The sequence below is a fragment of the Mauremys reevesii genome, linkage group 14 (genome assembly GCF_016161935.1).
Source record: "Mauremys reevesii isolate NIE-2019 linkage group 14, ASM1616193v1, whole genome shotgun sequence".
NCBI classification, from domain to species: domain Eukaryota; kingdom Metazoa; phylum Chordata; order Testudines; family Geoemydidae; genus Mauremys; species Mauremys reevesii.
Window position 1 is genome coordinate 1831921 of NC_052636.1, and position 16909 is coordinate 1848829.

A 16909-nucleotide genomic window follows, 5' to 3' on the forward strand; every position below is an offset into this window, starting at 1 on the left:
GCCCTGAACTCCGGCTCACAGGCCTGTCCTTGCCGGGGTCACCTCCGGAGCCCTCGGTAACCATTGGCCTCACCTTAGCTCTGCTCCCGTCGTCTGGGCCCGCGGCTGATTGAAATGAGCGGTTACAGACGGCAGTGAGTGGTGCTGCCATTTCCCATCTGAGTGAGCTCAGAGCTCTTGGGCCAGACCATCTGCTCCTGGTGACGTATTGCTGTTTAACTGATCGATTTGTTCCAAAACCTCCTCCAATGACACCTCAGTCTGGGACAGTTCCTCAGATCTGTCACCTAAGCAGAATGGCTCCGGTTTGGGAATCTCCATCACGGCCTCAGCCGTGAACACCGATGCAAAGAATTCATTTAATTTCTCCGCAATGGCCCTATCGTCCTTGAGTGCCCCTTTCGCACCTCCATCGTCCAGTGGCCCCACTGCTCGTCCCTCCCATGGGAGTAACTGCCACCAGGAGCAAATTCCCCCAGGGAGCAGTTTCTCTAGAGCAGTGTGATTATAACACAGGGGGACTGAAACGAGACCAACGGGGGACAAAACACAGCCCTGCATTGGCCGGGAATCGAACCCGGGTCAACTGCTTGGAAGGCAGCTATGCTCACCACTATACCACCAATGCACTTGTAAGCAGTGTGTCACGTACGTGTGAACTGTGCGAGCAAAGCAGTGACCCAGCCACAGGGTTAAGAGTGAGCAGGGTGGGTTTCAGGGGAGGCAGCATGGCAGCTCTGGGCAGAGGCAGGCTCCCACCGTGACTGAACAATGGGGAAAGGGGAGCTCTAGCCCGGCAGGACTTGGCCACAGCTCCACTCCTCCCCTAAGAGATGGGAAATGACGATAAATCCATCTGACTTCAGAAGGAAGGAGGCTGCTCCTTTCCAAAGAAAATGGTTCTGTTCCTGCTCGGTACGGAGGGGTTTCAGGTTGGGCGGTCACTGAACTGAAGGAGGGAGATGATTTTGTTGACAAGGACGGACGCCTCATTCTAGGGGTGTTTGCTACATGCAGGCAGCCCCTGCTCCTGCCTCTTTCCAGGGGAAGTCAAGTTTCTGTACCAACTCCCAAAGCTTGTTACAGAAAGGTGGGGAAAGGACATGGCCACACGATGGGGCCAGGACATAAGGACTGAAACACAACACGAGTCATCTATGGGCTGCCACTCTTGACAAGTGATTGATCTCCCCTCGCATGTGGGTGAAGGGATGTTCAGTTTCACCCTGGGCAAACGACAAGGCTGAAGCAATTTCATGGATTGTGACACTAGGATTGAAGGGTTATTTAGGGTTATAAGAAATTGTAAAAAACAAAACAAAAAAACCCCAGTTCATCTAAACTGGAGCTGCCTGTTACGAAAGGCCAGTTTCTCTGGTTCAGTTCTGAATACTCTTCTAGAATTGCCTCTGGGGTCCCCTCATGCCAAGGCAGGAGTGAAAGCAGAAACCCCGGCTCTGCCCTTAGCTCCGTGCTGATTTTTCACAGTGGGTAGAATTGACATTTTGGGGCCTGTTCTCTGAGTACCAGAACTACCATCCTCTTCCCAGCCCGACCCAGGGTGCTTCCCTGCCCATGCCTCTGCCCTGCTGGGGGCACTACATGCTTTAGGTACATAAGGAACCAGCTGAAGCAATCTGGGACCCACTAGTGGTTATCTGCGAGAACTCCTGGTCAGGGGCGGCTCTAGACCCCAGCGCGCCAAGCAGGCGCTAGCGCTGCCGCTTCGGGGCGGCATTTGGCTCGTGGAGCTCGCCGCATACCTGCGGCAGGTCCACCGGAGCCCGGAACAAGCGGACCTGCCGCAGGCTGGGCGGGTTCCTCGCCCGGCTGAGCTCCCGCAGGCATGCTGGCAGGAGCCCAACCGAGCCGCAGGAAGCGGGGACCCGCCGCGGGACCGGGGAAGGGCGGCGCAGCGCTCCGCGCTGCTTGGGGCAGCCTACTTTCTAGAGCCGCCCCTGCTCCTGGCAGAGCACAGGTAAGGTCCCAAAGGACTGCAGAAGAGGAAACATTGTTCCCTTTTTTAAAGAGTGATACCAAGAGGACCTTGGGAATTAAAGACCAGTCAAGCCAATCATTGATCCTTGGAAAGAGAATGGAAGAAATGGTTAAACTATCAATTGAGACTTGTAGGGTTATAAATTAAAGCTAGCAAAGATTTGTCAAGAAGAAACCATGCCAAACCAATCTGATTTCCTCCCTTGACAAGGTTACCAGCTAGCGGGCAGGGGGGAAGCAGTAGACATGCTGTATCTTGATTTTAGTAAGGGTTTTCGCAGTCCCACGTGATGGTCTCATAAGCAAAGTTGGAAAATGTGGTCTGATGAAATGACAGCAGGGAGGGTGCACAACGGCTTGAAAGGCTGCACTCAAAGACCAACTAGTGATGGTTCACTGTCAAACTGGAAGGACACATCCAGTAGGGTCCTGTGGGTCCTGCAGCGCTGGGCGGTGGGAGGTGAGCTTGGCTACCGGTGGAGTCAGCACCTATGCCCATGTCTCCTCCCGACAGTGTCCATGTGAAACATTCCAGCCCTGGTTGGTATCAAGGGGCGGAGGGGAGCTCCAGCCGCAGGTCGGGACATTTGAATGAGCTGGGAAATCAGACACTTTTGTGTGAACGGAATAGGAAATGGAACTGGACCCCCAAGCTACTAAATAATCATACAATTGCCCGGTCTACTTCCCCTCACGAAATGCTGTTGCAAATCAGCTGCAGCCTAGCCCTGGGCATTGGATTCAAGATGCCAAACTGTCATTGTTCGCCCTGGGTTAGGGCACTGGCATTCTGATGTCAGGCCATGTTGATTTTGAACTTTCACCAATTTTCTTATTGATCCCTTGAAAAGAAAACTTTCCTGAGGTGTTTCCTGCCCTGGGGACGCCGCAGAAGGAGCAGAAATGGCAGTCTTGAGAAGACGCTTTTCCCCCTTTCACTAAAGGTTCTCCCCACACACACATACTCTCCCCAGATCTACACTGCAGTGTTATGTCAATACAAGGCAACCTTCGTGTGTGTCTACACCCAACATTTGGCTCCCTGTGATGGGGTGGGGGGACCCCGTCTAGTGTGGGGTGAGGGCACCCATCCTTCAAGCAGCCCCCTGAGTCTAGGCAGTGAGAGCCAAGGGCTAGAGTCAATAGGGTTACCCTGATCTGCAGGGCTGTAAGGCCTAGTGGTTAGAGTCTATATAATTGCCCTGATCTGCAGAGCACTAGGGCCTCGTGGGACAAGTCTATGGGGTCACCCTTCTCTGCAGACAGCTGGCTCTGCAGCCTCCTTTAGAAAACCTCCAGTGATAGGAGCTTCCATGAACTAGACAGTCAGTTCCATTGTCCTACTGTTCTTACCCTTAGCAAGGGCTTTCCTGACATTGAATCTAAATCTGCTATGCTGTCATTTGAACCCACTGCCTGTTGTCCTGCCCTCTGTGACGAGAGAGAATAACTATTCTCCATCATTTTTATGGCAGCCTGTCAAGTATTTGGAGACCACTATCCTGTTCCCACCTTCATCGCCCCTTTTCCAGACTAAACATACCCAGTTCCTTCAGCCTTTGCTCAGAAAACTCAGCTCGGCATTGGCTGTGAATTAAGCCCGGGCCTGCTGGATGGGAGACAAGAATTCTCCCACTGAAGCACAATTGTGCAAAATATGAAAAAGGGACCCATGCGTTATGGGCCCTGCTCACTGCCAGGACCCCACTCTGCTGCAGGGCACAGGGGTGTGGCTGACTCTTGCGGGAGCTCTGTGTTTCTAAATCAGAGCCCGGGAGCTCTGTGTTTCTGGTCAGACTGCCATTATCTGGGAGTTCCTTAATGAATGCTCCGGGGAGTAATGGTTCTAGTTACATGCGCCCTGTGCCTTTAAGGGTTTGGAGAAATGCTGGAGAGGTTAAATTACACAGAGCTGGGGAGCAGGGCGTTGTCCCAGGTAAGTAGTAGTTGTGCTCTGGTGAGACGGAGCAGGGGAGGGATTGTGCAAGGTGTGGTGTTTACATGCAGGTCTATTGTTTAATACAATCCCATTATTAAACCACCCATGGCTGGGAACATAAGGAGCTCTTTGAACTAGGGTGGGTCCTTCATATCCTCAAGATCACTGGTATCAAAGTGACCATCCCACAGGGAGTATAGCTCAGTGGTAGAGCATTTGACTGCAGATCAAGAGGTCCCTGGTTCAAATCCAGGTGCTCCCTTAACAGCTGCTTTTTATTTTTAATACAAATATATTTTCATATCCATCTCCAGTACGCTCAGCAGTTCCACTGAATGGTGGGGTGAGGGAGGCTTGTATAATGTCCACAAACCTAGCAAACCTGTCCATCATCTGAAATCAGATCCAATCCTCTAAGGGTGACACACTGTACCCCAAGTAACAGCCTGAGCCCCCATATTCACCACTGTTCTATGGTGAGGATATGTCTTGTACAAAGTAGCCTTGCGAGGTATCTTTTGAAAACTCATAATCTACTGGAGATCATTTCCCTGTTACAATGTGTGCCCCAACATTGTCTGTGGAGCTATGAGATTTTACAGTATGTTTGTTACTGAAGTATGTTGTAATTCTGACTCCTCAGTGTCAACAAAGAACTGGCCACAGGGGTTAGAAAACTATCAACTACATTACCGCTCCTCCCCCATCTCGAGTCATGGCAACAAGAGCACTTGAAAGACAATAGGAGCATCATTGAACTGGCTGGGGGAAAGGGTGGTCCTAGCTGGAAGGCTTTTCAGTTCGCATGAACTGCTGAAAGCTTTTAGGTGAGAGAAACCTTTTTTTTCAAATCTTATTTATCTCGGTAAAGTTTAGGAATCAGACCGCGGTTTTATATTTTTATTTATTTTGCAGCCAGCTCTGACTTTTAGGCCTTTTTCACTTAGATTTGAAGGAAATAAATCTTTCCCCAGTTAATAAACTTTTTGTATGGTTCTATCTAAACCAGGGTGCTTTGGTTGAAGTGTGTGGGGCATCGCAACTCAGATTAACAGAGATGGGGGCAGGATCATTTCCTTTGATGAAATGACGGACTATTAATGAACTTGCTTTGGTCAGTAGTGTGCTGGCCAGAGCAAGACGCACATTTCCGGGGTGCAAGGCTGGGACTAAGAATTTGGGGGCGTCACCCTTTCTATAAGTCACGAGTGGCTGGGAAAGCATTCCCGTAACTCAGCTGGGAGTGACTTTGCCTGCTGGTGGCTGTGCCTGGAGGGGTTTGTTGTTCACCAGCAAAGCAGTGGGCTGGAGCGTTAGAGGAACACAGCAGTCCATTGGTCCCGGTTGTACCCTGGGGAACGTCTCACTAAGTCTCTAGCTTATGTTTTCATCGATTAAACAAAGGTTTAATATGATGCACATTTGGCAGCTCCTTGGTCACCCCGGGCTGTGATGTGCAGAAGAACAAGAACCGCACCCAGTTGGGGCTCAGGAGTCTGACGAGCGAAGGCACCTTGGTGCAGGGTAACGTCACCAGCACCTTTGCTCCTTCACACTCACCCAGCAGCAGCCGGGCCCCCAGGACAAGGCATGAGAAGAAGCCAGTGGCTCTGAGCAGGAAAATAGCCACCAGGAAGCTGGGCAGAGCTGCCAGGCTCCCCAGAAAGGCCACCATGCCCAGGACCAGGAATAGCCCTAGGAATGTGGTGGCTGCAGCGGGGACCAGAACGGCAGAGAAAAGCTCCCAACAGGTCTAAGCTGCCAAGCCCAGAAGGTGGTCAACATCCCCCCTAAAACCAAGTCAGGAGAGATCCAGGCTAAAGCCAACCCCAAAGCCGGGGCTAAGAAGGTGGCCCTGAGAAAGAAGTGAAGAGATTTCCCATGGGATAACTCCTGCCCACAAAGGGCTCTTTTAAGAATCCCCGTGGACCTCCCAGAGAGAGCCAGGTCCCTCAGGCAAACAGCCCCACAGAGAGCAAAGGGAGGTGGTGACAGCAGGGAGTGTGTCTCTTCCAGGGGGGAAGGGCTGTGTTTTGTGAAACACCTCCCAGGTGAGTGATGCGCTGACAGAGCAGCTGCCCATAGCTCCCGACATGTGTTCGTTCTCTCTGATCAGCTTCTGCTGTTCAATCAGAACCAGCACCAGCGGGAGTGTGTCCCTGTCACTTCACCAGCTGTACAATAAGCTGTGTCTGCATCATCTCAGTTTTTAATTCCTTCCTATTGTGATAATTTCCCAGTACTCTGCCTCATTCCAACACTCTGGTCAGAGATTGCCAGAGGTGAAAGTAAGTCGGTCCGGTCCGGTCCGGCATACTGGCAAAAGCCAGTACACCGTGCTGGACTGCACCGGCTTCCGCGGTGGGGATTTAAAAGGCTCTGGGCTGCCCGTGGCTGCGGGCAGCCCAGAGCCCTTTAAATCCTGCCCGTGGCTCCGGCGGCCAGGCTGGGCCCGGGATTTAAAGGGCTTGGGGCTGCCTGCAGTGGTGGGGAGCTCTGGGCCCTTTAAATCCCGCCCCCAGCCCGGCAAAGCTCGGAGTTGCCTGCGGCAGCCGGAGCCCCGGGCCCTTTAATTTGCCCCTGAGCCCCAGGGGCTCCCAGCCACCTCTGCAGCTGGGAGCCCCTGGTTGATTTAAAGGCCCTGGGGCTCCCAGCCACAGCCGGTGCCTCAGGGCCTTTAAGAGGCCACGCCCCTTCTGCTTGAGGCCACGCCTCTTCTGGATGAGGCCACGCCCCCCTCAGGACTCCTGCAGTACCGATAAATCCTATAAGTTACTTTCACCCCTGGAGATTGCATATCGGGAGGAATGGGCTAGTTTGTGTTACACTTGGAAAGTAAGTTGCCATAGCCTGTGACTGAAAACTGCTGGAGGTGGGCAGGAATCTGTTAGAAAAATAAAATAGCCAAGTTTTACCAAACTGTTACACATTCAAACCTTTCTTTGTGCACACAATATCAATTGGGGCTCTAATAAATAGCGACCTTCCTTTAACCCAGATCATTGTTTTTTGTAACTTTCAGAGGCACTGAAAGGGCAGCTATTTAAAGATAATGTGCTTCCATTTCATGATCAGCAGCAGAGTCTCTGTAACTTTACCAACCACAGAGCTGGGTGTGTCTGCATCTAACTAATTGCAGGGTTAGTGTAGTATTGGATAGTTAATTGCACAGTCTTACTTCTCTAATGTCACTTTCTCATCTCGTTGAACACTTGTGTAGAAACAGCTAGGTTCCCCTGGCCCCACCCCTTGATCTTCTCCTAAGGACTATGTGATTTTTGGGCTCCAGCCCACTGCTTTGCTGGTGAACAACAAACCCCTCCAGGCTCTGCTCACACAGCCACCAGCATGCAAAATCACTCCCAGCTGAGTTACGTGAATGCTTTCCCAGCCACCCGTGATATATAGAAAGGGCGATGCCCCCAAATTCTTAGTCCCAGCCTTGCACCCCAGAAATGTGCGTCTTGCTCTGGCCAGCAGACTACTGAGCAAAGCAAGCTCATTAATAGTCCTTCATTTCATCAAAGGAAATAATCCTGCCCCCGCCTCTGTTAATCTGTGTCGCGATGCCCCACACACTTCAACCAAAGCACCCTGGTTTAGCTAGAACAATACAAACAAGTTTATTAACTGGGGAAAGATTTACTCCCTTCAAATCTAAGTGATAAAGGCCTAAAAGTCAGAGCTGGTTACAAAAGAAAAAATAATAAAAAAGAAAACCGCAGTCTGAGTCCTAAACTTTACCGAGATAAAGAAGATTTGAAAGCAAAAAGGGTCTCGCACCCAAAAACTTTCAGCAGTTCATGCTAACTGAAAAGCTTTCCGGCTAGGACCACCGCCCCCCCTAACCAGTTCAGTGATGCTCCTATTGTCTTTCAAGTGATCTTGTTGCCATGATCGAGGTGGGGGAGGAGGTAATGTAGAGGTAACTGTCTCTTATTTTATACCTTTCCCCCACTGGGTGGGTACGGGCAATTCAAAGCGTCTTTCACATGAATTGTAAATGTCTTGTTCACACCCATGGGTGGCGAGTTCTATTCCTGGTACTGCCCGGGCACCACGGACCCGGCTCCAGCACTGTCTGAGGCCGGGTCTCTCCTTCAGCCCCACCAGGCGCCCCTGTTCCATGCGTCCCCCAGGCTATTTAAAACAGCCCGGGGTCCCACCCACCACCGGCAGTGCAGCGGAGCTGGGCGGCTTCCCGTCTGCTCGCTCCACGTGGCTGCCGGCCCCTCTCTGCGGCCCCGGAGCGGGGTGGGTCTGTGTCCTGCCCCAAGCACCCCTGCGGCCAATGGGAAGCTGCGGGGGCAGTGCCAGGGGGTAGCAGTGCGTGGAGACCCCCTGCCTAGGAGCCGTAGGTAAGCACTGCACCTCCCCACCCCCTCTCAGAACCTGCACCCCCACCCCTTTCCCACACACCCCCTCCCGTCCCCAAACTCCCTCCCAGAGTCTGCACCTCCAGCCATTGTCCCAGCCTGGAGCCTGCACACAGCTCCCAAACTCCATCCCACAGCCTGCACCCCAGACCTCCTCCCCCCACCCAAACTCCCTCCCAGAGCCCAACCTCTCACCCATCCTGCACCCCAATCCCCTGCCCCAGCCCAGGGCCTGCACCCCAGACCTCCTCCCCCCACCCAAACTCCCTCCCAGAGCCCAACCTCTCACCCATCCTGCACCCCAATCCCTGCCCCAGCCCAGGGCCTGCACCCCAGACCTCCTCCCCCCACCCAAACTCCCTCCCAGAGCCCAGCCTCTCACCCATCCTGCACCCCAATCCCCTGCTCCATCCCACAGCCTGCACCCCAGACCTCCTCCCCCCACCCAAACTCCCTCCCAGAGCCCAACCTCTCACCCATCCTGCACCCCAATCCCCTGCCCCAGCCCAGGGCCTGCACCCCAGACCTCCTCCCCCCACCCAAACTCCCTCCCTGAGCCTTAGGCAGGTGGGGGGTGGAGTTGGGGGGGGGGCGGTTCTGGGCACCACCAAATTTTCTACAAACCTGCTGCCCCTGTTCACACCTTCTGGGCACATGACGTTTGAGACGTCTTCAGGGATGACATGCAAATCCGTTGCTTACAGTTCCCCTGGGGGTGACTGGTTACTTCAGTAGCTGATAGTTTTCCAACCCCTGTGGCCAGTTCTACTTCAGTAACAAACATACTGTAAGCTCTCATAGCTCCACAGACAATGTTGGGGCACACATTGTAACAGGGAAATGATCTCCAGTAGATTATGAGTTTTCAAAAGATACCTCGCAAGGCATTTGTACAAGACATATCCTCACCATAGAACAGCGGTGAATATGGGGGCTCAGGCTGTTACTTGGGGTACAGTGTGTCACCCTTAGAGGATTGGCTCTGATTTCAGATGATGGACAGGTTTGCTAGGTTTTAGACATTATACAAGCCTCCCTCGCACCCCCATTTAGTGGAACTGCTGAACATACTGGAGATGGATATGAAAATATTTACATTTAAAAGAAACTCAATTCCTCAGGGAGCACCTGGATTTGAACCAGGGACCTCTTGATCTGCAGTCAAATGCTCTACCACTGAGCTATAGTCCCTGTGGTATGGTCACTTTGATACCAGTGATCTTGAGGATATGAAGGACCCACCCTAGTTCAAAGAGCTCCTCATGTTCCCAGCCATGGCTGGTTTAATAATGGGATTGTATTAAACAATAGACCTGCATGTAAACACCACACCTTGCACAATCCCCTCCCCTGCTCGGTCTCACCAGAGCACAACTACTACTTATCTGGGACCATGCCCTGCTCCCCAGCTCTGTGCAATTTAACCTCTCCAGCATTTCTCCAAACCCTTAAAGACACGGGGCGCATGTAACTAGAACCATTACTCCCCAGAGCATTCATTAAGGAACTCCCAAATAATGGCAGTCTGACCAGAAACACAGAGCTCCCGGGCTCTGATTTAGAAACACAGAGCTCCCGCAAGAGTCAACCACACCCCTGTGCCCTGCAGCAGAGTGGGGTCCTGGCAGTGAGCAGGGCCCATAACGCAGGTCCCTTTTTCATATTTTGCACAATTGTGGTTCAGTGGGAGAATTCTTGTCTCCTATCCAGCAGGCCTGGGTTTAATTCACAGCCAATGCCGAGCTGAGTTTTCTGAGCAAAGGCTGAAGGAACTGGGTATGTTTACCTAACCAGATCAGCCACACCATCACCGGCTCATTCACCTGCACGTCCACCAATGTAATATACGCCATCATGTGCCAGCAACGCCCCTCTGCTATGTACATCGGCCAAACTGGACAGTCTCTATGGAAAAGGATAAATGGACATAAATCAGATATTAGGAATGGCAATATACAAAAACCTGTAGGAGAACACTTCAACCTCCCTGGCCACACAATAGCAGATCTTAAGGTGGCCATCCTGCAGCAAAAAAACTTCAGGACCAGGCTTCAAAGAGAAACTGCTGAGCTTCAGTTCATCTGCAAATTTGACACCATCAGCTCAGGATTAAACAAAGACTGTGAATGGCTTGCCAACTACAGAACCAGTTTCTCCTCCCTTGGTGTTCACACCTCAGCTGCTGGAACAGGGCCTCATCCTCCCTGATTGAACTAACCTCGTTATCTCTAGCCTGCTTCTTGCTTGCTTATATATACCTGCCCCTGGAAATTTCCACTACATGCCTCTGACAAAGTGGGGATTCACCCACGAAAGCTCATGCTCCCAAACGTCCGTTAGTCTATAAGGTGCCACAAGACTCTTTGCTGGGTATGTTTAGTTTGGAAAAGGGGCGATGAAGGTGGGAACAGGATAGCGGTCTCCAAATACTTGACAGGCTGCCATAAAAAAGATGGAGAATAGTTATTCTCTCTCGTCACAGAGGGCAGGACAACAGGCAGTGGGTTCAAATGACAGCATAGCAGATTTAGATTCAATGTCAGGAAAGCCCTTGCTGAGTGTAAGAACAGTAGGACAATGGAACTGACTCTCTCGTTCGTGGAAGCTCCATCACTGGAGGTTTTCAAAAGGAGGCTGGAGCCACCTGTCTTGCGGAGAAGGGTGACCCCATAGACTTGTCCCACGAGGCCCTAGTGCTCTGCAGATCAGGGCAATTATATAGACTCTAACCACTAGGCCTTACAGCCCTGCAGATCAGGGTAACCCTATTGACTCTAGCCCTTGGCTCTCACTGCCTAGACTCAGGGGGCTGCTTGAAGGATGGGTGCCCTCACCCCACACTAGACAGGGTCCCCCCACCCCATCACAGGGAGCCAAATGTTAGTGTAGACACACGCACGAAGGTTGCCTTGTATTGACATAACACTGCAGTGTAGATCTGGGGAGAGTATGTGTGTGTGGGGAGAACCTTTAGTGAAAGGGGGAAAAGCGTCTTCTCAAGACTGCCATTTCTGCTCCTTCTGCGGCGTCCCCAGGGCAGGAAACACCTCAGGAAAGTTTTCTTTTCAAGGGATCAATAAGAAAATTGGTGAAAGTTCAAAATCAACATGGCCTGACATCAGAATGCCAGTGCCCTAACCCGGAGCAAACAATAACAGTCTGGCGTCTTGAATCCAATGCCCAGGGCTAGGCTGCAGCTGATTTGCAACAGCATTTCGTGAGGCGAAGTAGACCGGGCAATTGTATGATTATTTAGTAGCTTGGGGGTCCAGTTCCATTTCCTATTCCGTTCACACAAAAGTGTCTGATTTCCCAGCTCATTCAAATGTCCCGACCTGCGGCTGGAGCTCCCTTCCGCCCCTTGATACCAACCAGGGCTGGAATGTTTCACATGGACACTGTCGGGAGGAGACGGGGGCATAGGTGCTGACTCCACCGGTAGCCAAGCTCACCTCCCACCGCCCAGCGCTGCAGGACCCACTGGACCCTACTGGATGTGTCCTTCCAGTTTGACAGTGAACCATCACTAGTTGGTCTTTGAGTGCAGCCTTTCAAGCCGTTGTGCACCCTCCCTGCTGTCATTTCATCAGACCACATTTTCCAACTTTGCTTATGAGACCATCACGTGGGACTGCGAAAACCCTTACTAAAATCAAGATACAGCATGTCTACTGCTTCCCCCCTGCCCGCTAGCTGGTAACCTTGTCAAGGGAGGAAATCAGATTGGTTTGGCATGGTTTCTTCTTGACAAATCTTTGCTAGCTTCAATTTATAACCCTACAAGTCTCAATTGATAGTTTAACCATTTCTTCCATTCTCTTTCCAAGGATCAATGATTGGCTTGACTGGTCTTTAATTCCCAAGGTCCTCTTGGTATCACTCTTTACAAAAGGGAACAATGTTTCCCATTCTCCAGTCCTTTGGGACCTTACCTGTGCTCTGCCAGGAGTTGTCCAAGATAACCACTAGTGGGTCCCAGATTGCTTCAGCTGGTTCCTTACGTACCTAAAACATGTAGTGCCCCCAGCAGGGCAGAGGCTGGGGCAGGGAAGCAGCCTGGGTCGGGCTGGGAGGAGGATGGTAGGTCTGGTGCTCAGAGAACAGGCCCCAAAATGTCAATTCTACCCACTGTGAAAATCAGCGTGGAGCTAAGGGCAGAGCCGGGGTTTCTGCTTTCACTCCTGCCTTGGCATGAGGGGACCCCAGAGGCAATTCTAGAAGAGTATTCAGAACTGAACCAGAGAAACTGGCCTTTCGTAACAGGCAGCTCCAGTTTAGATGAACTGGGGTTTTTTGTTTTGTTTTTTACAATTTCTTATAACCCTAAATAACCCTTCAATCCTAGTGTCACAATCCATGAAATTGCTTCAGCCTTGTAGTTTGCCCAGGGTGAAACTGAACATCCCTTCACCCACATGTGAGGGGAGATCAATCACTTGTCAAGAGTGGCAGCGCATAGATGACACGTGTTGTGTTTCAGTCCTTATGTCCTGGCGCCATCGTGTGGCCATGTCCTTTCCCCACCTTTCTGTAACAAGCTTTGGGAGTTGGTACAGAAACTTGATTTCCCCAGGAAAGAGGCAGGAGCAGGGGCTGCCTGCATGTAGCAAACACCCCTAGAATGAGGCGTCCGTCCTTGTCAACAAAATCATCTCCCTCCTTCAGTTCAGTGGCCGCCGCAACCTTAACCCCTCTGTACCGAGCAGGAACAGAACCATTGTCTTTGGAAAGGAGCAGCCGCCTTCCTTCTGAAGTCAGATGGATTTATCTTCATTTCCCATCTCTTAGGGGAGCAGTGGAGCTGTGGCCAAGTCCTGCCGGGCTAGAGCTCCCCTTTCCCCATTGTTCAGTCACGGGGGGAGCCTGGCTCTGCCCAGAGCTGCCATGCTGCCTCCCCTGAAACCCACCCTGCTCACTCTTAACGCTGTGGCTGGGTCACTGCTTTGCTCGCACAGTTCACACCTACGTGACACACTGTTTGCAAGTGCATTGGTGGTATAGTGGTGAGCATAGCTGCCTTCCAAGCAGTTGACCCGGGTTCGATTCCCGGCCAATGCAGGGCTGTGTTTTGTCCCCCGTTGTTTGAAATTGGTCTCGTTTCAGTCCCCCTGTGTTATAATCACACTGCTCTAGAGAAACTGCTCCCTGTGGGAATTTGCTCCGGGTAGCAGTTACTCCCAGGGACAAGCAGGGGGGCCACTGGACGATGGAGGTGCGAAAGGGGCACTCAAGGACGATAGGGCCATTGCAGAGAAATTAAATGAATTCTTTGCATCGGTGTTCAGGGCTGAGGCCGTGGGGGAGATTCCCACACCGGAGCCATTCTGCTTAGGTGACAGATCTGAGGAACCGTCCCAGACTGAGGTGTCATTGGAGGAGGTTTTGGAACAAATCGATCAGTTAAACAGCAATACGTCACCAGGAGCAGATGGTCTGGCCCAAGAGTTCTGAGCTCACTCAGATGGGAAATGGCAGCACCACTCACTGCCGTCTGTAACCGCTCATTTCAATCAGCCGCGGGCCCAGACGACGGGAGGAGAGCTAAGGTGAGGCCAATGGTTACCGAGGGCTCCGGAGGTGACCCCGGCAAGGACAGGCCTGTGAGCCGGAGTTCAGGGCCGGGCAGACGGGCTGAGACGCGAACACAGACCCATGTTGTCAGACACAGGGGGGCACAGGACTCGCCGGGGCAGAGTTAAGGTGGTTGTAGCGGGGGAAAATCGCGCCTCGCCAGGCTACTAGGATCGCTGGGGCGGGGCCGGGCAGACGGGCTGACACAGACCCATGTTGTCAGACACAGGGGGCGTCAGGGTGGTTGTAGCGGAAATCGCGCCTCGCCAGGCTAAACACAGACCCATGTTGTCAGACACACACAGGACTCGCGGGGGCGTCCAGTGGTTGTTGCGGGCGGGGGGGCAGGGACTCGCCGGGGCGGCGTCAGGGTGGTTGTAGCGGGCGGGGGAAATCGCGCCTCGCCAGGCTACTAGGATCGCTGGGGGTTGGGGGGGCCGGGCAGACGGGCTGAGACGCGAACACAGACCCATGTTGTCAGACACAGGGGGGCACAGGACTCGCCGGGGCGGCGTCAGGGTGGTTGTAGCGGGCGGGGGAAATCGCGCCTCGCCCGGCTACTAGGATCGCTGGGGGTTCGGCGGGGGCGGGCAGACGGGCTGAGATGCGAACACAGACCCATGTTGTCAGACACAGGGGGGCACAGGACTCGCCGGGGCAGAGTCAAGGTGGTTGCAACGGAGGGAAATCGCGCCTCGCCAGGCTACTAGGATCGCTGGGGGCGGGGGGCCGGGCAGACGGGCTGAGACGCGAACACAGACCCATGTTGTCAGACACAGGGGGGCACAGGACTCGCCGGGGCAGAGTTAAGGTGATTGTAGCGGGGGGGGGAAATCGCCCCTCGCCAGGCTACTAGGATTGCTGGGGGGGGGGCCGGGCAGACGGGCCCGGGGGGGGAGTCAGAGTCCCGGAAACCCTGTGACCAGGCCCCGCCCGGAGCCCCCGGGGGAGCAGCAGCCCCCGCCCCCCCCGCAGGGCGCCGCCCCAGGGCAGGGGGAGGGGCCCGGGCTCCCCAGAGCGGCCCAGACTCCGCCCCCCCGGCAGCTCCTCCCAGAGCCCAGCGCCAGGTTCTGCCCGGGGGCGGGGCGTCGGGGGAAGGGGCGGAGCCCTGTGGCGGGAGGGGGCTCAGCCCCGTTGCTAGGGAGACGGAGAGCCCCTGACCCTCCCCTGCCGCCCCGCGCCAGGAGTCGCTGAGCGCTGCGCATGCGCGGGGCCCGCCCAGAGCCGGCGGGAGACTACATTTCCCAGCAGGACCCGCGCGCGCCTCAGAGCGGCAGCTTCCGGTCACGCGGCGCTAGTGCTGAAGGGGCGATTCCCCCCCCCAGCCCTGCGCGCGCGGGCAGAGCCGGGCACGGGACCGACAGCGGGTGAGTGCGGGGGGGGCGGGACCCCCCCCCGCGAGCCTGCCCCGCCCCCCCGGGACCGCGTGTGGCCGGGCCCCGCCCCCGGGGCCCGTCAGATCCGTCACCGGCCCCGCGCCCCTCCCCGGCCCGTCAGATCCGTCACCGGCCCCGCGCCCCCCCCCCCCCCCCCGGGGCCCGTCAGATCCGTGACCGGCCCCGCGCCCCCTCCCCCCCCGCCCCGTCAGATCCGTTACCGGCCCCGCGCCCCCTCCCCCCCCGGGGCCCGGCAGAACGGTTACCGGCCTCGCGCCCCTCCCGGGGCCCGTCAGATCCGTCACCGGCCCGCCCCTCCCCGGCCCGTCAGATCCGTTACCGGCCCCGCGCCCCTCCCCGGCCCGTCAGATCCGTCACCGGCCCGCGCCCCTCCCCGCCCATCAGATCCGTTACCGGCCCCGCGCCCCTCCCCGGCCCGTCAGATCCGTTACCGGCCCCGCCCCTCCCGGGGCCCGTCAGATCCGTTACCGGCCCCGCGCCCCTCCCGGGGCCCGTCAGATCCGTTACCGGCCCCGCCCCTCCCCGGCCCGTCAGATCCGTTACCGGCCCCGCGCCCCCCGGGGCCCGTCAGATCCGTTACTGGCCCGCGCCCCCAGGGCCCGTCAGATCCGTTACCGGCCCCGCGCCCCTCCCCGGCCCGTCAGATCCGTCACCGGCCCCGCGCCCCTCCCCGCCCATCAGATCCGTTACCGGCCCCGCGCCCCTCCCCGGCCCGTCAGATCCGTCACCGGCCCCGCGCCCTCCCCGGCCCGTCAGATCCGTTACCGGCCCCGCCCCTCCCAGGGCCCGTCATATCCGTTACCGGGCCCGCGCCCCCTCCCCCCCCCGGGGCCCGTCAGATCTGTTACCGGCCCCGCGCCCCTCCCCGGCCCGTCAGATCCGTTACCGGCCCCGCCCCTCCCCCGGGGCCCGTCAGATCCGTTACCGGCCCCGCGCCCCTCCCCGGCCCGTCAGATCCGTTACCGGCCCGCCCCTCCCGGGGCCCGTCAGATCCGTTACCGGCCCCGCGCCCCTCCCCGGCTCGTCAGATCCGTCACCGGCCCCGCGCCCCTCCCCCGGCCCGTCAGATCCGTTACCGGCCCCGCCCTCCCCGGGGCCCGTCAGATCCGTTACCGGCCCGCGCCCCTCCCGGGGCCCGTCAGATCCGTCACCGGCGCGCCCCTCCCGGGGCCCGTCAGATCCGTCACGGCCCCGCCCCTCCCGGGGCCCGTCAGATCCGTTACCGGCGCGCCCCTCCCCGGGGCCCGTCAGATCCGTCACGGCCCGCGCCCCTCCCGGCCCGTCAGATCCGTTACCGGCCCGCGCCCCCTCCCGGGGCCCGTCAGATCCGTTACCGGCCCCGCCCCTCCCCGGCCCGTCAGATCCGTTACCGGCCCGCGCCCCTCCCCGGCCCGTCAGATCCGTTACCAGCCCGCGCCCCTCCCCGCCCGTCAGATCCGTTACGGCCCGCGCCCCTCCCCGGCCCGTCAGATCCGTTACGGCGCGCCCCTCCCCGGCCCGTCAGATCCGTTACGGCCCGCGCCCCGGCCCGTCAGATCCGTTACGGCGCGCCCCTCCCGGGGCCCGTCAGATCCGTTACGGCCCGGGCCCCTCCCGGCCCGTCAGATCCGTTACGGCCCGCGCCCCTC

At 56.2% G+C, this 16909-nt stretch overlaps 1 protein-coding gene and 4 non-coding genes across 5 annotated transcripts in view; 3 read left to right on the plus strand and 2 right to left on the minus strand.

Annotated features, from left to right (window-relative positions):
- Window positions 1-556: 556 nt before the first annotated feature.
- Window positions 557-628, minus strand: TRNAG-UCC. Its single transcript has one exon. It is a non-coding gene; the product is annotated as a tRNA-Gly (tRNA).
- Window positions 629-4127: 3499 nt separating this feature from the next.
- TRNAC-GCA lies at window positions 4128-4199 on the plus strand. Its single transcript has one exon. It is a non-coding gene; the product is annotated as a tRNA-Cys (tRNA).
- Window positions 4200-9432: 5233 nt separating this feature from the next.
- On the minus strand, window positions 9433-9504 carry TRNAC-GCA. The gene has a single exon. It is a non-coding gene; the product is annotated as a tRNA-Cys (tRNA).
- A 3795-nt stretch (window positions 9505-13299) lies between these two features.
- TRNAG-UCC lies at window positions 13300-13371 on the plus strand. Its single transcript has one exon. It is a non-coding gene; the product is annotated as a tRNA-Gly (tRNA).
- A 1806-nt stretch (window positions 13372-15177) lies between these two features.
- LOC120381425 (zinc finger protein 420-like) overlaps window positions 15178-16909 on the plus strand; it is a 30408-nt gene continuing 28676 nt past the window's right edge. The window contains exon 1 of the mRNA XM_039499615.1: window positions 15178-15251. The gene's annotated coding sequence lies outside the window, so the exon portion shown is untranslated. The remainder of the gene's footprint in view (window positions 15252-16909) is intronic.